Raw genomic sequence first — 5,668 nt, 5'->3', positions numbered from 1 at the left:
TCAGCTCCTCTGTACAGAGACTGATAGGACTGGCTCAGTGTTCTCTGTACAGCACTGCGGTATATGTCAGAGCTATGTAAATGTATATTAATAGTGAGTGACTGTGGGGGGACATTAGAGTGTCAGCTCCTCTGTACAGAGACTGGCTCAGTGTTCTCTGTACAGCACTGTGGTATATGTCAGAGCTATATAAATGTGTAATAATAGTGTGTGACTATGGGGGGACATTAGAGTGTCAGCTCCTCTGTACAGAGACTGATAGGACTGGTTCAGTGTTCTCTGTACAACACTGCGGTATATGTCAGGGCTATATAAATGTATAATAATAGTGTGTGACTGTGGGAGGACATTAGAGTGTCAGCTCCTCTGTACAGAGACTGATGGGACTGGCTCAGTGTTCCCTGTACAGCACTGCAGTATATGTCAGAGCTTTATAAATGTATTATAATAGTGTGTGACTGTGAGGGGGTATTAGAGTGTCAGTTCCTTTGGTACAAAGATGATTAATCACTCACCATGGTGTCACTACAGCCAGTGTTACATCAATAGGAATGTATTTGTCTGCTTGCCATCTCCAGACAGAAATGAATGGATCTGGGGCATTGGCTGGGGCAGGTAGCGCACAGTGGCAGGTGCAGCCGGTGCAGCGCCTGGGGCACAATGATTTGAATAATGCCATTGTCCAAGGACTGATCCTAAGAGACGCAGTGAGGAGAGATCGCTGAGCCTGTGACGGGGCGGCTGTATAAGTTTCACCACTGATGACATCACAGCATGGAGTTTATAGCCAAAGGCCAAGTCTCCCTTTTCAGTAAATGTTTATACAACTCAGCTTGATAATAATTAAACAGTTTTTGTGTTCTCAGTTTTTCTCTTCCAGGTCTATCAGATATGAATTACACAGGAACCAGCACTTGACTGAGTGAGCAGGATGGTGACCCTTGATGTCTGAACAAGTATGGCGCTATCCTTCCTGGATAGGAAAGCAGATGAAGGCATTGTCAGGGGGAGTCATGTGATCAGGTAATAAATATTTTGGATGCGTTACACTGACACATTACTTCATATGCTGCACTTCATTTAGACAAATATAGCTGATGACAGGTGCACTTTAGAGATTGAGTCCACCACAGCATATTTTACATAGATAAAGATTCCATACTCTGAACTCTATTGCTATGGAGTCTCCTTCTCCTTGCTGCAATCTCCATAAACACAGCAGAAACTAGGAGTCCTTGTGATCGCAGATGGGCAGAGCTGGGAATTCACAAATCTCTTGTTGCCGTTTCCCACCATAGTTGAATTATCAGTTCTGGGTGATCAGACATTCTCTTGTATAGACTATAATGTAAAGGTAATAAAAAAACAATGATTGCAATGCTCTGTAACTGCAGCAGCCCATGTGTATGGCAGTTGTCACCTCCGGCGTCCAGCAGATGACCGTCCTCCGGATTAATCTTATGGTGTTATGATGTCCGGCCATTGATCGCTATTCACAATTGTTTTCCACAGAAATAATGGAAACATTACCTACCCCTCTAATCAATTCTGTGCATAGCAGGGTCAGGGCGTCCAATGCTGCAGACTCATTTAATTAAATTCCTGAACAATATGAAAGCAACAACAGCATCAGCGATGACTAGCCTGTGATCAGCGGCAGATATTGCTATAGATTCTGATCTCTAGGATATTATCAATGATTTGATGTTTTTCTGTCTTCTGATTTTCTCTTATTTCTTGTATTTTAGTGGTTTACAAATCATTCAGAAAAGGTGAATAAAATATTATTGTTATTCACAGATTCTGCCAATAAAGGGTTCTGTTCTCTCTGTGTTTTCTGTGCTAACTGTGAATATGATGGAACCCCAGAATAACAGCACCAGCAATGGAGATCAGTTCCGTTTTAACGTTTAAAGTTCATCTAAAGCTTGTCATATACGTGGCAATTACACAAACAAAAACCCCAAAAAACGTTCCACTGATCAGAAATGGAAACCATTCCACTTACAGCAGATATTTGGGATAACATTTCAATCAGAAATTGATCAGCCAAATAATTTTTCCTGTTGATTAATTAACATGATACTGAAAATGAGACCAATTTCTATGTTACAAATAATATTTCAGTTTATTATAATTATATAAATCATTATAAATCACATCAGTTATTGAAATGTAAGTCACATACCAAATTCTTGGATAATCTCCAGCATTACGTTACATCAATCATAAAATTGATTGAAATACCATTTGGATAAAATCATATAGTATGCCTGGCATAGGCCTGCCAGCCACCAGGGTGACAACACTGAGGGGATTTCACTGCAGGTCACTAAAGTTGTCACTCTAGTAAAGAAAGTTGAAAAATATTGGTTTCAATAGATTAACAGATAACAAAACTATGTTACGAGGAAGGGGCAGGGGGCTAAACAAATCAAAGACTGTTCTGTCATTCCTACTGACAGACTGCATGATGAATGGTTTACATTTTAGCCACAGTTGCACTTTAAGTTCTCATGATGCTGTCACCTTTATGTGATCACACTGCCCATTAGTAAAGGTCATCAGAGAGAGAAAAAGTGGTGGAAAACACAAGTAGCCTGGCCAGAGGTAACGATTATAATTACATTATAATCACCTCTGTTATCTTACAAAACAATAGGGAGATAGGTTCTAAAATATAAACTATGGCTATCTGTGAATCTGTCATTCCTGCAAGCTTGCTCTGGTAGGTATCAAATATTGCCATTGAAACCCATGGGCCTGGCGGATTTCCATGAGGGAATGTTTGAGGGAATGTCTGATTCCCTGATTTTTTATGAATATTGATGAAAATTAGAGAATTGAAAAAAATTGTGTTGTTTCCTGGGGGTTACCTGACCTTGTGTTAAAAAACACACATCTTATTGGCTCCAATTATTTTTTTCCCAGAAAGCCTAAAAAGGTAAATCAAAAAGTTTAATGGGAAAGAACACAAATATCGATTACATAAATGGATAAAAAAATATTAAATCCACAAATACATAAATGAGCAAGTGAAATAATCTGCAAGCTTCTATAAATAATTCTCTGGGTTTCCTATTTACTACCAATACTACATCAGTAAAAACAGAAGGGGAAGTTAGTTGTTTCTCATTATATAAAAGAGTTAGCCACACATTTATATAATGTTTAAATTGTCATGATAGGAAACAAAACTAAATGTTGTCACTAATTTTACATATATTAGTTCTGCTCGTCCCTAATAGTATAATTTGGTGAATTGTGAATCTGAACGAATGAAGTCAATGGGGAAAATTCTGTCTGATTGTTTTGGTGTCTGTAGAATAACTACAGCAGCCAAATAGACCAAAATGTCACAGGAAGACTCCCGAGGGTCAGAGAAACATTGTGCTAAATACAAAACATACATGAAAGCGTTGTTACAGATCTTTAAGGCCAAACATATACATAAACCATCATTTATTTAAATAATAAAACATATATGTACCATCATCACTGGACATGGCGTACATTACAATCTCATATATCTTGTAAGATGTACATTCTTCAGGACACAAATTACAAGACCAATATATCCTAGTTGTAACCACATCCTATGTTAGTACATATATGGTTTAATATTTTAATAGATTAAGAATTTATGAATAGGTTGGTAAATGTCCATTGATGAAAGGTGCCCTAAAAACCCATACCAATGCTTCCATTTGCTAATCTATAGAATATAATTACAAAAGTTTTAATCTGTGGGGAGAGGATATTATTGAGACCCTTCAAGTACAATTAAACTGACCCCCCCATCCCTTACAGCGGGGGAAATCAGTAGTTCCCGACCCCCTAACACATCCAATCTCTATCTCTATAGGAGAACTTTGAACAAATCTCAATGTTATTTGGTCTCAAACTGATTGACTGATATTCTAGTTGATAATAACTTTAACACTTTAACTGCACATTAACCCTTCCCTATTAGTGCACTTTGTTAATTACATTAGGATGTGTTCCACGCTGAGCCCTCCAATTTCGGAGCACATTGGATGAGATCTGTTCATGTATGGTCCATGGCAGACAGCAATATTTTTCCCATTCCTCTTTCCTTGGCTGTAATGGCGGCTTTGAATTCAAACATCTGCGTATCAATACAGAGCCGGCCCTCTCGGCTGTGAAATGAAATGCGTCGTATTAATGTGCGCATAATGCAGAATCAATAAATAATGTATTAGAGCTGATTATAATTGAATGTTTTCCTAATTCATATTGTCAGCTATGATACATAATCAGTCCATTTCTACTGCATGAAATGAATTAGCGTGTCACTCCCATTACATACATCAGCAGTGAAGTAATGCATTCACATCTGGATACAATGTTTCTCGTCCTTTATTAGGGGGAATCAGGAATATTAGTGAAGTATCGAGTGATTAGTAAATTGTCAGTGGGGGGGCCATGAGACGGCTTATCGGGAAAACAACCTTCTGCAATTAAACATCCTCAGCGAGCTGAAGTCTGGGTGGGATGGAGACAACACTTCATTAACATCAAATACGTCACTTAAGAGTAAATAGGAATGAAAATGTCATCTTAGATCTGCTTTTATATCAAACTATCAGAGATTTATGACAAGTCGAAGCATAAAAAAGGGAAATGTAAATCATAGCAAACCCGGGATAGAATGTGAAGGCAAGCAAAATCTCAGATTGTGCAATTTTATCATTTATATGTATTATTATCTTATAAGTAGGGGACCACATTTTTCTAAATGAATAGATCCACAAAAGGTAAAAAGAGCTTCTTTAACCTTCTTTGCACCCTTACTGCATTATGACATATTATTAATATTAATAAACAAGATTTATATAGCGCCAACATATTACACAGTGCTGAACAATAAATAGAGGTTCCAAATGACAGACAGATACAGACAGTGACACAGTAGGAGAGGATCCTGACCCAAAGAGCTTACAATCTATGATATTATCCACCTTAATCACATTTGTGTCTCTACTCCTGTCACAATGGGGAGATTTCCCTAAGTAGTTTGTGTCTCTGCCCCTCCCACAATGGGGGGATTTCCCCCAGGAGTTTGTGTCTCTGCCCCTCCCACAATGGGGGATTTCCCCCAGTAGTTTGTGTCTCTGCCCCTCTCACAATAGGGAGATTTCCTGCAGTAGTTTGTGTCCCTGCCCCTCCCACAATTAGATTTCCCCCAGTAGTTTGTGTCTTTGCCCCTCCCACAATAGGGAGATTTCCCTCAGTAGTTTGTGTCTCTGCCCCTCCCACAATGGGGGATTTCCCCCAGTAGTTTGTGTCTCTGCCCCTCCCACAATAGGGAGATTTCCTGCAGTAGTTTGTGTCCCTGCCCCTCCCACAATGAGATTTCCCCCAGTAGTTTGTGTCTTTGCCCCTCCCACAATGGGGAGATTTCCCCCAGTAGTTTGTGTCTCTGCCCCTCCCACAATGGGGAGATTTCCCCCAGGAGTTTGTGTCTGCCCCTCCCACAATGGGGAGATTTCCCCCAGGAGTTTGTGTCTGCCCCTCCCACAATAGTAACGTTATGTCAAAAGACATTGGAGCAAGCATGAAATTCTTGTGCTGACATTTTATTAATAGTAATAATAATAGTTCCCAAAATATGATAGATTATGTATTTCCATCCCCTAGAATCCAT

This window comes from Pyxicephalus adspersus, chromosome Z (assembly GCF_032062135.1).
Source record: "Pyxicephalus adspersus chromosome Z, UCB_Pads_2.0, whole genome shotgun sequence".
NCBI classification, from domain to species: domain Eukaryota; kingdom Metazoa; phylum Chordata; class Amphibia; order Anura; family Pyxicephalidae; genus Pyxicephalus; species Pyxicephalus adspersus.
This window is presented reverse-complemented; position numbering follows the sequence as displayed.